Here is a 19654-nt window from a genome sequence, read left to right on the forward strand (position 1 = left end):
AAATTAGGCAGATTAACTGGGGTTTTTATTTCCTTGTATTTCAATGGAAAGAAAAGTAGGAAACCCCCTTGCTAATGAACCTGCCATGAACTCAGTGCTTCTTAGCAAAATAATTTTTTGCTCCTTTTCACTCTTGTTTTTGGGCTACTTTCATGTTTTAGTCTTGGGAAGTTATTAGAGGTGGAACACCCCTGACCTCCCAGGATTCCTGTTGTGCTGAGCCCCTTTTTCTGTGTCAGCACAGAGTGGAAATGATTGGGGCAGCCTGGAATAGAAACAGCTTCTGAGAGGAGCTGGGAAAGAGGAGAGGCTCTGTCTCCAAGGGGAATGGAAACTGAAGTAACCAAAGCTTGGTCAAAAGGGCAGTGTTGCAGCCACTGTTGAGTGTGGGATAGGAGAACTTTTGTCCATCTGCATCACTGCTTTTAATCTGTGATTTTGCCATCACCCTCTCCTTCCACCTCTGCACCCTGAAATGGATGTGAAATACCACTCCTGTGTCAGGAAAAAGAGCTGAAGTGCTGAGGAGCTGAAATATCTGCAGATCCAAAACTTTTCCTTGGGGCCAGATCTACACAAGTCCAGATGAGTCCCACTTATTCCAAAAAGATCCAGTGAAAACTCAAATATGAATATGACCAGCTGGAGGCAAAGGCAATCTGGCTTTGGGTAATGCCCAGAGAAATCATCATTCAGAGAAACAAAATCTACACCTCCTTAAATCCATGTTTGAGACACAGTGAGCATATGAAAGAGAAAGGAGACAGCTCTAGTACACACTACAAAAAAAAAAGAAAAATTCTTCCCCTATGCACAAAAGACTTTTTCACCGGAGGGATTTTTTCTCTCCCATTCATTGTTTTCCCACTGATAAAAACCTGGTTCATTTTTAGGGGTTTTGGCAGTCTAGCTCCAAAACTGAAATCTGAAATAAGACAATTTTTTTTTTTTTTTTACATCTTCTGCTCAGAAGTCAGTAAAACCCACAGATGCTAGAGCTCACACAGAAGGTCCAGGTATTTATTTCCTGTGCAGTGCAAAAAGCAGTGAGCAGATCCATGCAGTGAGAGCCCTGTTGCACAGAGTTACCATAGAGACAGCACATTCACAGAGTGCTTTCCTTATTCCTACCAGTGGTGGAGAATTAGGCACAACACCTTTCCTGCCCTTTTCCCTTTTGGTGCTCACAGACAAGGTGCTGAATTGCTGGTTCCATCCTTGTGTTGGGATCAATGAAAAGCCCCCTCTGTGCATTTTTCTCTGAGCTGCTGAAATGCAGACTCAGTGCCACCACCTCTGGGGTTTAGCAGAGTTCACACCTCAGCTCTCCCACTTTGTTCCTCAAACCAGGCTCACACAATTTCCTCTTTAGAAACAAAAAGGGGGCTAAAGAGCTCTGGGTGCTTCCTCTTGTAGCTCAGTGCAGTGGTTTCTTCCCCAGAAGCAGCTGACAGTCAGGATATTTCTCTGATGGGCACTTAAGCTATTTTTTCCCATTCTCATCAGTTCAGATGGCTCTTTGTAAGAGCAGTTTCAAACCCTAATTTCAAGTGGCTGAAAAATAATGAGATAAAATAGGTTCTTTGAGTTGTAAAAGCATTAGCTGAGCAGGCTTGGCTCAGTGTCAGAGAAGCACAAAGCACAAGGGACAGAATTAATACCCGAGAAAAGTTCCGTGAGCTCTGTAAAGAAGGTACAAGAAATCTGAATCACAGTTCTGCAGACATTGCTGTTCCTTTGCTGTATTCTCTGCACTTCTCTGAGCTCTAAAAAAGGCTTCTGATACTTATTAGCTCCTTCAATTTAAACAATGTTTTATGGAGTTCAGAGGTGGAAGCTTTGCAGATGAAACCCTTTGGTTTTTGGTTCCTTCTTTCTCTTTGGGGAAATTGAAGTGTCATGGTGACCAGGGTTAACAGATGCACCAAAAGGTCAGCAAGGCATGTCACATGTGAGCAATGAAAACTAAATCTGCCTCTGAAGGGCTTGACTGAAGCCTTTCCAAGATGGCAAGACTGAAGAGGAGCTCTGGAGAAGCAGGGAGGAACTCTTCTGAGAAGAAAACAAGTTTTTAAAATGCACAGAGAGGTCAGTGCAGTTGCAGGTGATGGAGGATTCATATCACAGGAGCCCTCAAAGGCCTGGCTGCAAAATCTGCTGAGTGAAGGCAAAACTCCATTCCAGACTGTATTCCTTTCCCCAGGATAGATTCTGTTAGGAGATAAAGGGACATAAGTGACATCGTGGTGCCACCTTCAATATCCCCTCCCTGACATTAACATCTACCTGAATCCATTTCCTGCTCTGTATTATTTTGCCACTAATTGCACAATAATTCTTCAATTACTGTGGGCTGCAGAACAGGGAAATCCATCTGTCAGTGCTCTGTGTCCTTATGACTGTTCCTGCCCTGAATTTGGGAGGGCTGCACTTTGCACCTCCTTTCCGTTCCCTTGGGGCATCCCCTGCCAGGCACTAAGGGATTAAATTGAAGCTCCAAGCCCTGCCCTGCTGAGCTCCCAGCAATTCCTGGGCTGGCAGAAGGCACAGATGAGCCACATATGAGGCAGCATCTGAATCAGGCTGTAATTTGTAGCCCAGGATGTTCAAGTTGTGAAACCAGAGCTGTCTGCCTACGTACACAAGGCCAGAAACTGGTGATGTAAAATTCCCTTTCTGCTCGGAGAAAAGCTTTGGATCCCAGGGGATTTCTTTAGGATGAAACTGGGAATTTGAATTAGATGATGCTCCTTTTTTTCCTCACCTGGGCAATCAGAGGGATTTGGACTGTGGGATAAAGAGCAGAGCATGATCCAGGGTCAGAAGGACTCAGCATCCAGCTGTGTTGATGAGTCAGGAGTGGTGTCTGGGATTTATTCCTTTTTAATATATATTTTTACCCTGTAACTTTATGATTCTGTTGACTTTTCAAATACAGTAATAAGCACTGTAACATCTTCAAAGTGCTTACAGATAGTATCTCACTTAATCTCCCAGGGAAGGAACATAAGAAAATAATCAGTAACAGATAAGAAAATGTTTTAATTTTGTAAAAGAACTTGAAGGTTATGACAAATTAAAGACCTGATGTTGAACTAAATCAAAGCAATGGAAATGAGCTGGAACTTGTGTCCATCCAAGGTTTCTGGTATCCACTCTGTGAGTTTGGGCTGGGTGTGGAGTCCCTTGTCTGGTGAAAGGGCAGAAGAAAGAAAGACAGAATTGCACAAAGAGCTGAGCTGATATCCCTGGGGGAAAGGGCTCAGGCTCCAGTGCCAGCAGGATGGTGGTGGCCCTGCAGGAGCAGAGAACTCCTCTCCCTCCAGCCCCTTGCAGTGGCCGTTTGAGCCCTTCCAGCAGGGCAGGGGCTCATGGCTCTCTTGGCAAGTGCCCGCATTGCCCTGGCCAGTGTCACTGTGCTGGGAATAAATGTCACATGAAGGAATAAATTACAGCTGGGAGTGCCCAAATCCCAGAGAACTGCCCAGTTTGCAAATTAACACAAAGATTCTGGCTTATTTTGTTACAGAGGAGGCCAGCTGGATGAAAATATTTCTTTTTGGATAGTAGTTGTAGAAGAATGGGAGGACTAGGGTCATAGAAAGCCAGAATCTTTGCAAGTGCCAAGTGCTGGTTTGAATGCACTCTTTTCTTTCAAGACCTTCAGCTGTTCCCTGCATGCTGGGAAACACTTTCTGAAGGGCCATTTTGAAGTAGCACAGCACAAAAAAAGCATTCCTCCTTCAGAGAGCACGGAATACTAATTTAGGGTTGGTAAGCTGTGAGGAAAAATGCTCCTCATGGTCCCCTTTCACAGGATGTTTTTCTCCTGTCCTTTTTGAATTTAATAATGTGTCAGATTAGGGTTAAAGTGCTCTGTTTCCTGTGCTCTGCTCTGACTTTGATGCTGTACAAGACCTCCCCAGTTCTGCTTTTCTCTGGCACTGCTCAGACATGAGAAAGCTCCAAAGGCATTGTGTAAAGCTGCTGGTTGAGCAAAGGAGAGCAGTGAGGGGAGCATGTGAACAAGGCAGGCAGCAGATCCACCCCAGCACCCTGCCCTGCTCTGAGCACTGGCACCAGGTTGGCATCACTGGCTTTGGCTCTGCCTGGCCAGCACATCCCAGTTGGACACAGACTGGCTTGGAACCTTTTTGTCACCTGCTCTTGAATAGATTTTTAGTGAGTCCACTCTCTGATATTAAACATCTGTTTGGATGAAGGATGTCTCTGCTTTAGGTTACAGTCCTTAGATGCTGAGTGTTCAGAATTCTGCTCATCAGAATTCCTTTAGAACAAGATGGATTAAAAGAAAAAATAAAAAATAACAAATTTCCTACATGGCTCCTCAAGCTTTCCACATCTAAAGTTCCCTCTATCCTTGTGGCACAGGTCAGGGTCCTTTTGAAAGCCTCAGTACCACTGCACCTGAGTGGTGCCCATAAAAACCCCCTTGGTGCAGAGCTCAGTCCTGCCCTTCCCCACAGAAATTTCCCCATATTGCCCCAAACCCATACCCACATTGCCTTGCCAATACAGACCCCAGGAAAGTCTAGACTCAAATTGGAAATATTTCTGTGCCAGGCTGGGTTTTATCTTGTAATGATGGTTCACTAAATTATGCCCTTAATGACATCTATGAATCAGTTTAATCTTTCTAAAGAATTAATTATGAAGACATTCTTGATTTGTGGAGTTTAAGTAGGAAAGTGCATCTACAGGTGTCATCCAAAATGTAGGTTATAGGATTATATATTATCTTTGAGAGCCATGAAAACATGGAAATTAGTGTTCAGGTTTTCTCCCTACCACACACAGGACAATCCAAATGTGTGAAATGCCTTGGAAAGGCTTTAACAGTGCTGTGTCTGTGATTGGCCATAAACCATGTACTGATTCACTGTATAAAACACATCCACTGCATCCTGTACCTCCATAAATCTCCAGATATTTACAGGAACAGTTTCCTTTCCTTACCTATGATCAAACAGTGCTTTAGAGCAGGGCTGGCTGCTCCCTGCCCTGTCCAAACCTTTCACACAGACAATAAAACTGATGTACTGTGAGAAGCAGGGACTTAAATCCCTTCTTATGAGATACTGAAATGACTCTAAAGGGCTGTCATTGCCACACTTGGTGTGACCCAGAGCTGAAGGTATATTCAAAAATCAATCAAACTAAAGAAAGCTTTTGGAGGGAGATAGATGTGAACTGGTGTTTGGTTCTTGTGCTCTGCATTTTCCAGGTATGGGATAAATAAAAGGTTGAATGAGGAATGATCAATAAGAGAGTAAATTGCAGGTACCCAAGTAACTCACTAAATCCAAGGCTTTTGGTAACATAATTGTAACTCTGATGTTATAATCTTCTATCCTGCACAAGCAATGTCAGGAATGACACCCTGGTATTCATTATATTGATCTGAACTCATGCACCAAGCATTTCAGATCCTGTAGGTTTGTGGAGATGGATTGTACACTGAGATTAAAGAGAATGACCCTTAAAATCACTGGGCTCTTTGTAAACCTGCACTGCACACGTGGCTGGGGAAAAGTTACCTTACATTTTTCTTTTTCTCTTCTCTGGGGGAATCCATTTTCACACCTGGAAGTGTGTCAAGCCTGGAAATCAATCCTGGAAGTCAATCCTGGAAATGTTTCCCAGTTCTGGATGGTCTCATACTGGAACATGCAGCTTCTAATGTGCACCAAGACTTCTCTGATCTTATCAGAGAGCCTGAAATGGGACCAGAAGGTCTCGTTCTGAAATTCAGAGCCTCTCCCTGGCCTTTGGCATGACTCCCATGTTTATATTCATCACCATATGTAGTTATTACATGAATGATAAATTTATTTACATAGTTAATATCCACATATATAATCTGGAAGGAATCACAGAGAGCAGAATTGTATCATCCCAGTGTTTAAAGCTGCCTTTTGAAATTACATGATGTGCATGAAGATATCCTGAGCTGACAGCAAGGCTCAGCTGGTGTGTCAGGCTGTGGCCTTGGCCTTGTCCTGCTCCCAAGGACAATTACAGGGAGTCTGTGGTACATGGGGAGGAATTGTTTGGGTTAAGAACTTGCTTTTCTTGGTGAAAATCAGAGCCCTGCCCTGACTTAGCTGCAGCAATTGCAGCAGAAATTCCCTTAACCCAGCAGAGTGTGGGTTCAGTTCTGTTCTCTTCCATCTTGCATCTCTCAGTGTTACCTCAGTTCCTTTGGGATCTTTTGAAAAATACAGAAAAAAAACCTCATTCTCTCCTCCAGCCTTTATTTAGGTGTTTTTTTCTTCTTTTTCTCCTAATACCTTTTCAAACTCATTTTCTCTTTTCCTTCTCATTTCATCTAGGCTCTGTTTCATGTTGAATAAAGTACATCCCCTGTAACAGGCAATTTAATTTAAAAAGAGATAACACCTATTTCATTTTTCCTTTTTGTAGCAGTCTCCTTCAAACAGGCAAAGGTTCTCTGCACTGTGTTCTGTAATTAACTTGTCTTTGAGTCAACCCATATGCTCAACTAATGCAAATTATTTTCTGGCTAAGATCATTTATTGCTTGAAAGAAAATTAATATTTTAATCAAAGTGACATTAAAAAGTAATTCAGCTGGTTTAGTGATTCTGAAAATTTGGTGAAAATAATAAAAAATTTCTAAATGATGTCAATATTCAGGGAAGCTTTGATTGTGTCTGAATGGGGTTGTGGTTTGCATCCTGCAGTTTTATATAAGCCACATTATATTTCATCTTCCAAAATATTCCATACTGCAGTAGAAAGAATCTTGAGCTTTTCAAAATGTCTTGGAAAGGAATCTGGGGGAGAGATGGGAGAAGTGGCTTTTATCCAGCTCTGACTACTTACTCACTGGCTGGAAGGACACCAATGGCAGCCTCAGGAGGATTAGAGATCCCTTTCCAAACCAAGGATCATTTCAGTGTTTCGTGCTTGCACCAAGGTGGGTGTGGGAGCATCAGCTGCAGCAGTGGGGCACAAACCCTGCAGAGTGGCTTTGTCAGAGAAGGGGGAGGGAGAGTTGAGGACGCTCAGGGTGCTGGTGTGAGCCTGCTCCAGCCCCCATCCCACCTGGATGGCCTCTCCATCATCCTGAGAGAAGGAATGTCCTCTCCTTGAAGCCTCAGGCCAGAAATTCAAGCCACACCAAACCTGGTCCATATGTTCTCACAGAGAGTTCACATTTCAGAGATCAAGTGGGTTTGTTCCAAAAATGAATACAGAGATTTGCTGTTGACTTCAGCCTGACCCAGGTTCCACTTGTAAACTGCCTTAAAATCTCCAGCACTTGGCTGCAGTTCATTTCTCTCACAAATCCCTGAGGTCATGATTCAACAAAACAATAAATCCAGCTTAAGGGCTCCTTGTGCCAGCTCAGAAAAGTCATGACACAGAATCACATCACACTGATCCAGAGCAAGCAAACCTGCCTATTTGAATGTATTAAACAGTCATGAGAAGTTTATGTTGGATCAGAAGTCTCTGTGCTGATGAGGCATCTCCTGTAGCTACTGCTCCAGCATTTTTCCTCTATCAGAAATGCTCTGTCCTCTTCTAGGCAGGAAAAGTGAGAGTGAATTCTGTGTCCTGCACTCAGCATTTCACCAGAAGCATGATCCCAATGGCTGAGCCACATCCAGTGGGTATTGCTGGCTCTGATTATTTCAGAGCTCTGCTATCAATTACCCCAGAACCAGGGCCTTGCCCCAGCAGCCTGGAAAAGGCTTGGAAAAAGCAGCAGTGCTTTCACAGAGAACATCAGGGCACCCATTTCTCCTGCTCCTTCCATCAGGGAAGTCAGCAAAGCTGCCAAGGGCAAATCACTGCAATGAATTCTTCCTGAAGCTCAGAGAGACTCAAGAGTCCAGTGAGATATCCCCAAAAGGGAGAGCAGCTGTGAAACATTCCAGCTGTGGTGGAGCAGGGAGCTTCACTCCCCAGGCCATCCCTGAAGGTTCCCTCAGCTGGCCCTGCCAAGCACACCCTAGTAGTAAATCCCTGAAGTCAGGCCTGAAATAGTTTAAATTCTTTGTCCCAGCAAGGAGAAGCTCAGCAAATCCTGGAGATTCGTTTTTTGAAGTTCCAGACTGAGGATTCATTGTTAGAAGTTCCAGACTGAGCTGCTTTTGGGAAACAGGATTGATCCCTGATAGCAAATTTGCTTGTGTTTTCTGGATTTTCTTTTGTAGCCTGAAGCCACATTTGCCTTACCTATTTCAACATTTTTTTTTCTGTGAGTTGTGTTCTTGTGTCATGAATTTTCTTATCCATTTCCATCTGGGCACTTTGACTGACACAGGCACCAGGTGAACATTTCACACTAACTGGGATCATTCTTTGTTGGCCCCTGAACCATGCTGCTAAATCCTCTTCCAGCTAGAGAAATCACAACTAAGACATCTGAGGTCACATGCAGAACAGCCAGAACAATCCCAGAGTCTCTTCCAGAAAATGAGGAATTGCAATAAACAAGGGAGAGGCTTCCCAGAAAGTCATTTCACAGTGAGCTCAGTCCATCCTGAGCCCAGGGAGCTGCAGCAGTTTGTGCCAGCCATCCTGAGGGAGAGTGGGCAGGGAGCTTTGCACATCTGAGCAGGGAGCTTTGCACATCTGAAGGCTTTCAGTGACATTTTTAGGGCCAGAGTCCATTCTGAGCTCTGCTGTTTTTCACCTACAGCTGTTTTGGCTTTATAGCTGTTAAATATAATCTGTGCTGAAAGGGAAAAAATGGAGATGAATTCATTAGTGATAATGCTCATTGTTTTCTTGCACAGTTTGTGTGCAGAGCACACAGCTCAGTGCAGCCCCAAGGCTTTGCCCACTGGAGAGGAGCTTTCCCATGCCACAGCACTGACCCCCTGCAGCACACAGGGGGGTTTGTTCTGCTCAAGCCAAGGTCAGCAGGCAGATTATCCTAAAACCTTTCCAAAAGCAAACAGAATTAAATTGTGTCATGAAAGACAGTAGTTTAATTTCTTAGAGTCAATCAAAATAGCAGAACTCCTGGAGTGGATGGATTCCTGGTAATAAAGCAAAACCAGAGAGGCAGGGAAAAAAAGAGAGAATGACAGCTGAGCATGTAAAATAATCACAATAAATATTTATAGGGAAGGGAAGGGAAGGGAAGGGAAGGGAAGGGAAGGGAAGGGAAGGGAAGGGAAGGGAAGGGAAGGGAAGGGAAGGGAAGGGAAGGGGAAAGGGGATTACAGAAACATTGAGGTGGTCAAGATCTCATTGCAGTCTGCAGCTTCCTCCTAAGGGGAAGGGCAGACACTGATCTCTTCTCTCCAGGCCTGTGCCAGGGCAGGTTTAGGGTGCATATCAGGAAAGGCTCTTCCCCAGAGGGTGCTGGCACTGCCCAGGCTCCCCAGGGAATGGGAACATCCCCAAGGCTGCCAGAGCTCCAAGGAGAGGTTGGACAGCACTCCAGGGATGCACAGGGGGAATTTTGGGGGTGTCTGTGCAGGAGAGTTTAGACAGCACTCCAGGGATGCACAGGGGGAATTTTGGGGGTGTCTGTGCAGGGCCAGGAGCTGCACTGGATGATCCTTGTGGGTCCCTTCCAAATCAGGATATTCTGTGAATCTCTGAAAATTGCACCCAAGCTAATTGTACTTCCTTTGGAACTCCTAGGATACCCATATTAACCCCAAATTTTGGGGTGTAGAATGAGTCTCTGTCTAATAGTGAAAACATTAACCAGGGATAAGTATTTTAGAAATCTCCATGGAGATATTGTCATGGCAAATCAACAATGCCTGGTGTGTGACACACTTTCATATTAATACCTCTAATTCATCCAAAATGCCCTTTTGCCATTATTGCAGCGTGCTAGAAAGAGCTGTCACGTGTTGGATGGGATTCTAATTGCAGAATACTCAGCTGTTGACAGACATGGCTTCCTGTTGGAAATAAATGTAAACCAGAATAGGAAAGCTGACCTGATCCAACTGAGGTCTTTTGGAGGTGAAAAATAGAACAATTACCGGATGCAGGTAGATAAAATTTTTCCCTATGGAACAAAAATTCTGTGGGATGTGGTGATTTTGCAGAGCTAAAACCTTTCCTGGGAATGCATCAATTCAGCTTAGCAGGGAAGAAAAAAAGATAAGTTGAATAGTTTACATTTTTTTATAATACTTGTTATTATTAATCTTTGAAGAATTAACAAGGAAAGAAATGTCAGTGGTAAGACAAAATTTCTTATACATAATCAAACAGTGTATAAAAATAAACACAAAATTGTTTGGTTGTGTAAAAAAATATTTGGCTTTGTTTTAAGCATCACAACTTTCTGTGGATTTTTATTTTTCCTCTAAGCAATTTTTTAATTGCTATTTTTTAAAGTTTTGGCTGTGTTTAAAGCTTTCATCTTCTGAAATATAGGCAAAATAAAATAGTCAATATAGAATATATAGTCAATATAGAGTATAAGGTCAATATAGAATAAATAGTCAATATAGAATATATAGTCAATGTAGAATAAGTAGTCAATATAAAATATATAGTCAATATAGAATATATATTCAATATAGAATGTATAGTCAATATAAAATATATAGTCAATATAGAATATATATTCAATATAGAATGTATAGGCAATATAGAATATATAGTCAATATAGAATATATAGTCAATATAGAATATATGTCCTGTTGTCCTTTTATCTTGTGGGTGCATGGGGCAGAGAGAGCAGAACTGATGAATAAACTGAAAACACTTCCAGTTCCTGTTTCCTGCTACTTTGGGCTGTAGGACAGTACATGAGACCTTGAGCATTTTTCTGTTTGTTGATTTTCCTGCCCCTAAAGGGCCATGAAAGGCTGAAGATTTCCTGGCTGCCCCAGATTGCTCATCTGATGGGGGCTGAGGTTTCTCCTGGGTGTAAAGAGGGAGAGGAGCAGCAGAGGCAGCTCTCAGGAGAGCCCTGGTTTCCAGGAGCTGGTGCTCAGAACACTCAGAGGCCAGAAATAATAAACACCTGCTGAGGGAAAATGTCAAAATGTTCCTTCCTGGCTTTTAAGAAAACAAATTCTGAGGGCTGGAGAGAACATGCCCAAAATCAACATGACAAATAAATTAACAGCTCAATTACCCAAGTGCCTTACATGAACAAGGACAGCTCTCCATGGCACAGAAGGAAATTAAAGCCCCTACCAGAGTGGGATTTTATGTTGCATTCAGACCCACCCAGGAGAGGAGAATATTGAGACCCCAAGAGGGGATTTTCTGTTAAACTGGAGCAGACAAAGCAGGTTCCTCTGCTCCTTACCCTGTCATTGCCTTTGAGAGGTGCAGGAGGGCAAACTGAGGAGCTGTAGCACAGGCTCCAGCCCTTGTTCAGGTCCTTTAGCAACCAAATTAAGTTGACAGCACCCTCAGACAGGTCAGAGCAGGTACAAGGACACTGCAGGGTCAGTGGGAATGGTGTGGAACAGAATAATGAAATTCAGGGGTCTCCAGATGAGCCTCAGTGATTGCCATAACCATAAATCACATAGCTCTGTCACTGCTGTGTCCTGCAGGAGAGAGACAGGCACTGCAATGATCAAACAGGGGTTTTCCACAGCAAAATTCTCTTGTTCTGCTTCCTTTGAAAAGGACTGTAGGTATAGCATTATTTCCACCTTTGCAGAAATATTTTACCTTAAAAAGAGTCCTATTAAATAGTCTCCAGCTGGGATTGGCTTACAGAAGGGCGTTATCTGAGCACTCCAGAGGGCTCTGAAAATAGAAGAGGAAAAATGCTTCAATGAGAGAAAATATATGTCTGCTCATAAAGGTTAATGTGAAATGTCCCAGTGTGCTGGAGACACAGAGAATTGTGGCTATTGAATTCATTTTCTCACTAAAAATATTCCAGTCAATTCCAAATAATCTCCTCTCCTCACTTGAGTTTCCAAAAGCCTTCTAAAGATTTTACCTTTGAAACCAACTTTCTTTTCATCTCCTGCTTTATCATCTTTGCTTTCGGGGTCAGTTTTTCTTTCTTAGTTTCTTTCTTTGCCAGGCTGCCTCACATGGAACCATTGCTGTGTCTTCCATTGAAAACACACATTGCTTGTGGAGGCATCTCCAAGTATGAACCAGCTCCTGAATGAGGAGTTCATTTTGAGGAACTGTGTTGAGAACTTTTATTTTCATGTGTTTTCAAGCTTGGGGATCCCTAACTGATCCCTGACCATGTCAGTGTCCAAAGAGATTATCACAAGCACCCAGAGAAATGTTTAATGCTAATTTAGAGGTTCTGATTGTGTCCTCTGAATTCAGCTGCCTCTCCCCACTGCTCCAAAGGGAATAAAAGCTGGGCAGGAAGGTGATCCAGCCTGTGCCATCATGTCCAGGTGTACAGGAACTCTGGATGTCCTTCCCTTTATCACTGGGCAGCCAGCAAATACAGAAAATACTGATTTCTTTAAAGGCTTCCTCAGGCAAAGCTTGATGACTGAAGAAAACAAAACCCATCATCACTCTGCATTCTTCAGTTAACCTCAAAAACCACTTCCTCATGTAGGATTCTGCTCCAGGAGCTGCATCAAAGAGGAGATTGCAGCTCCAGAGCAATCCCACCCATGGGGATGGCCCTTTGGCAGTCTGAGCCTGAAGTTAATCGACAACTGTCACACAGAAAAGAGGGTGAAAAATGCAACCACACTGCAGTGATGTGCTGCCAATGCCAGAGCAGCATACATCCCTTTGAGGGGTCATTTTTAGGGATCATTTCTTCCCTTTTAGGGATCATTCCTTCCCTTTTAGAGATGATTCCTTCCCTTTCAGGGACCATTTCTTCCCTTTTAGGGATCATTCCCCCCTGAGCTCACCATCTTGTACATCCTGGCCTGGTGCCCTTGCAAACACCATTTCCATTGAATGGATCCCCACATTCTGCACTCACTGCTTGCAAACCAGTTCAGCACCCCTGGCCTGTGCTCCAGATTAATCAGAGCTTGTTTTTAGCCAGAATATCAGGGGAGCTCCATGGCACTGCCATTAATCTTTGATTCTCTGGGCTTTTATTAATGATGGTGACACCAAACGCACCTTCTGGTGTGAGGGGAGCTGCAGGAAAGATAATGTTATTTCTGAATCAAATTATCCTTCCTCTTTATACTTAATTAAGAACACAATCTTGCTGGAGGCTGAAAAGCTTTGGCTTCAGTTTGCACAGACACATCATATTTGTCTGCCTGTCCAAATATTTTACCCTTACATTTTACAGCAATAGCGGGGCCTATAAAAATGATGGCAAAAAGCCTATTGATTTCATCTGAACAGGAGCCAGCAGAAGCTGATTTTACCTGGACAGTGTTCTCTAACAGATGTAGCTCAGTAATAATTCATGTTCTTGAATCCAACACAGAGCTATGAATGCACAATAAATAAAAAAATCACAGTTCTGAGTCTGTTACTTTCCTCTCTGTTTAATCAACAGGAACAGAGAGAAGGAGCAGATGACCTGTAATAAAAGATTTTAGCCATTTCTTCTGCACTTCTTTGCTGAAATGAAATAATCTTTCACTCTCCAGAGTGAGAGGGTAACCCAGCACCCTGTTACTATTTATGAGACATTTTCTTTGGTGATGCTTTCACCACACCACATTTGTAACTGCTGAAAAATAACCTGGAAAGCCTGGAGGAGTAAAAATGTTGTTGTTGTTCTGTAGGAAAGGAGAGAGTGAGGTACAATTTCGGAGCGTATCTCAGATGATGCCAGCAGAGGAGATGTGGCTGTAATTTCCTTGCATGAAATAATTTGCAGAGGCAATTAATTAGTGTGAGTGTGTAAGGAGACAGACGGGAGCTCTCCAGTTGTGTCGTGGAAAATACCAGAGGTCCCTGGGAGAATTTGGGTACTCCCAAATCCCTCAGGAGGAGAATTTTCAGGGTTTCATGTAGGTTTGCCCCAAATCCATCTCATGCCCCAATCAGCCTCACACATCAGGCTGCTGAATGAGAGCTCTCTGTCCCCTCAGTGTTGAGTGAACACAAACTGGGGTTGTTTTTTCCTCCTTTCCCTTGGAACAGAGGAGAAGGGCAGATCTGTCTGTGGGTTCAAATCCTGAATTTCAGTATTTGGTTTGTATGATTTGTCTGTCTATCATTTGGTCTGTCATGCTTAGAACATGAAAAGTGCTCTGTTTAATGAGAATGGACTCTCTTTCTATTCCAGCTCCCAAAGCCCTGATTCCATCTAGACCCCATTACCCTCACAAAGAACCTTTCAAAAGCAAAGAATTTCAAAAATCACTGCTATGACTGGTTCAAGAATCTACTCAGTAAAGAAGTCCCAAAATGATCTGTCCTCATTGCAGATTTTTTGTTAGCTTGAATTTCTTGCTCCAGAAATGGGTCAATATTCACACACATACAAAAAGATCTTTTGTTTTCCCAAGTATGTGTGAATTTTGTGGAATTCTTTTAGGATACAGAAAAGCATATCTTTATTTTCAACATCTAACATGCCAGAACCAGTTGCTTTGAAAACATCCTCTCCTCTAACATGGTTTTCATTAGGAGAATGCACTCCCAAACTGAAATCAGTGCCAGTTTTCAGAAAGCAATCCCGTGTGTTCTTGCCTTGACATCTGTTGGTATAAATAATGTAGTAAAATGAGAATTTGGAAGAATTATTTGTGTATATTTGAGAAGATTTGTAACTGGGTGGTAATTCTGAGAACCTGCTGCTACAGGCAGAGCTGCACTCTGTTCAGATATTGAAGGCAGCAAAAAGGAACACTGTGATTATTGCTGGATCACTCTTGCAGCTCAGATTTACAAGTTGCAAGCAAATAAAAACAAGAAATGTCAGACTGGCATGGGAGTGTCACCAGGAGCAGCCTTGGGAGCAGTTAAGCCTGGAAAGGAAGTTTACAGTGAAAGCTGTTTTGTTGCTTGTTGGGATTTACATTTCCAATCAAAAATCAGGAGGATTTTGTCCTGTGGGGGATGTTTGCAAACTGGTGAAAGCAGAATGGGGACTTGCTCCTCTAAGCAGATTTTAAACTCACAAAAAATATCCTTGTGGATTGGAAAGCTGAGAGCTGTGCACTGATATTAGGGATATTTGCATTACCAGGGCAATATTTAATTGGCAGTTGCCCTAAGTGGACCTTTCTGAGCTTAGGTTGACATTTATTCATTATCATTTTGCACAGGATTTGCCATGCAGAGTAACCAGTGAGCACCTGCTGTGCTGCCCAGGGGATGGGTGAGTAACTCCCATTCTTTCTGCAGAGATCAACTTGCTGGGAGCACTTTAAAGCCTTGAATTGAAAAGTCAGAGAATTTAGCAAACATTTCACTGCTTTTCCGTCAGTTTTTGAGCACTGTGCCCTCCTGCCTTGTCCTGTTTGTGATGTCTGGAGCAGGAGTGCAGCAAGAACCCCTCACCAGCTCTACAGACCCTGGAGTGGCTGCTCTGCTTTGTGCCTCTGTTGAGTGAAGGATTTGTTATTTCTTGCTCAGACACTTTCAATTTCTATTCCTGTGCTGAGAGGGGCACTCAGTGATGTGCAGGCAGGTTCTGAGCTGTTTGTCTGGGCTGCCAGGAGGGCAGAGCTGATCAGTTCCATACCTTGTTTTAATCTGTCACAGCTCTTTCCCAGCCCATCTTGCAGATTCTTTTCTACATTTTGGTCCAACATGCACTAAAATCAAACATTGTTGGTTTCTTGCCTGGCTTACATTTAAGGGGATGAGCTTGTGCTGGTTTATTTTCATACAACATCAGTTCTAAAATACTTTTTCCACTGGAAGACTCCAGCTTTTCTGGCTGTGCTGAAAGTAGCATTTGGTATAAGCCATAAACCCTGCTGCAAACAACTTAATCTATTCAAAATGAGGCTGGAAAGGAAAAAGAGCACTACAGCAAACAAAGGCTTGTGTGTCCTTGTTTAAGGCTGGGAATCCCATGGCTCTGAGAGATGAGTTTTGCCCTTGGAGCCCTCTAACAATTTAAGACATTTTTATTCCAGCTGTTTGCCCAGCCTGGAGCAGAGCTGCCTCACCACTGAAAATGCATCTGAGCTCTGTGAAAATGCACTTTGAATCATCTCTTGTGTTATTGCACCTGAGACAGGGAAGATGCTTAAAGTTCATAAGGGAGCTGAGATCAAATTTAATCATCTGTGCACTGCAGACAATTGTATTTCCCATTTGCTAAATCCAATTGTTGGTGTTTCATTCAAGCATCTACTGAAGAGTGTTCTGGCTTTGCCTTGCAGTGAAAAGGTGAATCAGTCAATTGTTTTATTTCCTCCAGAGGTTAATCATCTTTCCTTATAAAATGTTTGTGTCTACTTTGATGTTTCAGTCAATGTGTCTTCAGCCTTTTGCCACTGGTTCTTGGTCTGTCCTGCAAGACACCAGTTCAGCCCCCAGTAAAATTCATCTTCTCTCTTCACCCCCAGCCCGGGTCCCACTTACAGCCTGGTGTCCCACCCCTGCAGGGTTTAATTGGGCAAAATTGTGAGTTGAATCTCCTCTACAGGTCAGTGATTCTCAGAATATTCCACCCCACTCACTGCAATTAAATCAGCAGCCAGGGCAAAAAGTGCTCAATTTATGCCTGACTCCTCTGTGCACCCTGTGATAATCCTCAGCTAAACTGATCATGAGATTGTGCTGCTTAAAGCCAGTGTTTATCTTTGCAAGCACTTAAGGCATTAAGTGTCAGTATGAGAGGAAAATGAAACGTTGGCAGAGAGTTTTTGGAAACAAACATCAACTGGAATATTAAGAGGCTTGATGCAAGGAGCAGATTTATGGTTTCATCTGACAGGTTTGAGTCTTAAATAAGGGAGATAAAGATAATAAATGTTGTAGCATATTTGATTTACAGCTCTGATGTGAGATAAGTTGGCTGCTCTGTGCAGATCACAAATGAGTTTCCCTATCAAATCACTCCATAGCTGTAACTACTTAAACAAATATAATATTCTCGCATTAAGTGAGAATCCAGAATTGGGATTGTCCAGAAACTTTGTTTTTTAGAAGGAAGATACGGCCAGATGCAAGATGCTTCCTGGAAAACATCTTAAAAGAAGAGGAAAGTGCTGATTTCTGACTTAAAAACTAGTTTTGTGATTGAGCCCAAAAAGTTTTTCATCAGCCCTGTCATTTCAACTGAATTAAAGGTGTTAGGGGAAAAAAAGGCAAATAATTCTCAAACAGAATATGGTATCTGGGGACAGCCAGCACATGGATATGGAAAACAGCTGCTGGTCTGGGTAGTGCAGGGAATTTTGACACATAGATTTGGGCACTGCAAATTAGACAAAGTCACTTTGCACCTAGAAAAGAGAACTGTGCTTCTCTTACTCTTACCAGGTGTTTCTAATAGCCCACAGAATAATTTGTGACCTTGTAATAAGAATCTGTTTTAGGACCAGGAGTTATGGTTCTTGCCTGAAAAAATACTGGGAATTTTTGCATAAAACTTTAAGGACTTTTGCAGGATTGTTGCTCTCAAGAATTGTAACAGCTTTTAGTTTTATCTTGGTTTGGAACTCAGCAAAATTGAAACACTGACATTTGAGGTTAAAGTGCTACATTCAAGAAGAGAGCTGAAAATTCACACTTTGCCACAGCACACTTTAAATCTTGTCTGAGCCCCGTATTCTGTAGCCAGATTTCACTGAACTTTGCTCACATGGAACTGTTCTTGGCTCGCAGAAACCCAGCAGTCCCGGTGAGGAGCTCACACCTTTGCTCGGGGCTGATCTCACCACAGCTCCTTTGCTCTCAGTCTCACCCTGCTGAGGACACCCCTGAGAGCTCCTGCAGCCCTGATTTTGGCAAAACACTTCTTCCCACGAAAACAGACATCATCCTTCAGTGGGACGAGATTCAACTCTTATTATTTTTAGATCATGTCACCAATCTACTCGTTGGAGCCTTGCCCTGGTGTAATAAAACCAAGTTGAAATTGCTGAAGGGCTCAGCTGCTGCCTCCAACAGCTGCCTGGCTGTAATTTGCCAATAGGATGTATTACATCCTGATTACAGCTTCTTTTGAGTGATAGGCCAAAATTACAAGGCCGAAATGTGGCTAATCATGATAAAGGAGATAAGTCTATTCATCTCATGCCTGCATTTAATATTTGCACAGCAGATGCTGTTTGTTCCCTTCAGCTTCATTTCCACAGAAATTTGCTCTCATTCTGAAGAAGTCGTGAGGTTAATGAAAAACTTTATTGGACATTTTGATGGTGGAGAGAGGGAGGAAGGTGGAATATCTTGGAAGGTTTCTCTTTGTTTCTCAGCCCAGATAAACTTACACAAATCAACCAGCCCTTGAAAGAAAAGCAAAGTGAGCAACTCCAGGCCAGAAACAATTTTTTCACTGAAAGGATTGTCAGGCATTGGAAGTGGTGGAGTCACCATGCCTGGAATTGTTCAATAAACAACTGGAGATGGCTCTCAGTGCTCTGGTTTAGGTGACATGGTATTGTTGGACCAAAGGTTGGACCTGATGATCTTGGAAGTCTTTTCCAACCTTAATGATTCTGTGATTCCAGTCTTCCTAAAACACTTGGGAACTCCTGATGAGCAGTGTTGCAGCAAAAATAGGCATTATTAATTCCTTCTTTGCCTCCACCACTGTGGGTGAAAATACAACCCACAGCAGAGTCCCTGATGCATCAGATCAGAGCAGCCACTCACAGACACTCAGCTCCCCTGGGGTCTCAGAACAGAGACAAATTCCAATTTATTTTGTGTTCTTGTGATATGCCAAGCATGAGACCCCAAACACAGCACAGATAATTGATCTCAAGCTTTTGCTCTTCACATCCCAACCTTTCTGCTGCTCCATTTTTGCCAGTTGTTCTTTGCATTATTAACTGTAAGCCCAGAAGGAGAATGCCTGCAAACACTGTAGTGTAAATATTTTCCAGCCTAGTGGGTGCAGACCCCAGGGATGTGTTTTAGGCTGCAGACAGATTGTGAGTTAGGCCAGGCTTGTGCAGCCCCTGGACCAGCTGAGCTGCTCCCACCACCAGTGTAAGGGTTTGACACAACACCAGTGAAGTCACTCTCCTGTGGGAAATGAAAACCATTCCTACACTGAAATATAGTCAACATTCTAGAAACAAAGCTATTTAATGGCTAATTCAGCTTATTCTTCAGGAATGAGAAGTAAAGAGAAAATGAAACATTTCATTCTGGAAACACATTTTACCCCAAACTCTCCCAGGCATCCCCCTGGGATGTGCATCCATCAGCTTGGGCTGGGTGTGTTTCAGGACGTTCTTTGTGACCAAGAAAATCTCCTGTTTGACTGAGGCTTTGACAGGCAGGGGTTTGATTGACTTGGCTGTGGCAGTGCTGCCAGAGGGACAGGACAGGACAGGACAGGACTGCACAAACAGGAGCTCCCTGCTGGTTTGCAGCTCTGACCCAGTGAGGCCGGGGCACAGCAGCAGCAGTGTTCCCGTGCATCTCACCCCAGCTTTTCCCCACAGAGTGCTCCATAGCATCACCAGGGTGGTATCCCTACACAGCCTGCCCTGAAAGATGAAATTGAGGTTGGAAAAAACCCAGCCCCGCTGGTTCTCTGCTATTACACTCATTCATTATGATTTTCTTTTTTTTTTTTCCCACAAGGATTTATCCTCATATTACAAATCAGTAATTC

The sequence above is a fragment of the Ammospiza caudacuta genome, chromosome 13, assembly GCF_027887145.1.
Source record: "Ammospiza caudacuta isolate bAmmCau1 chromosome 13, bAmmCau1.pri, whole genome shotgun sequence".
NCBI classification, from domain to species: Eukaryota; Metazoa; Chordata; class Aves; order Passeriformes; family Passerellidae; genus Ammospiza; species Ammospiza caudacuta.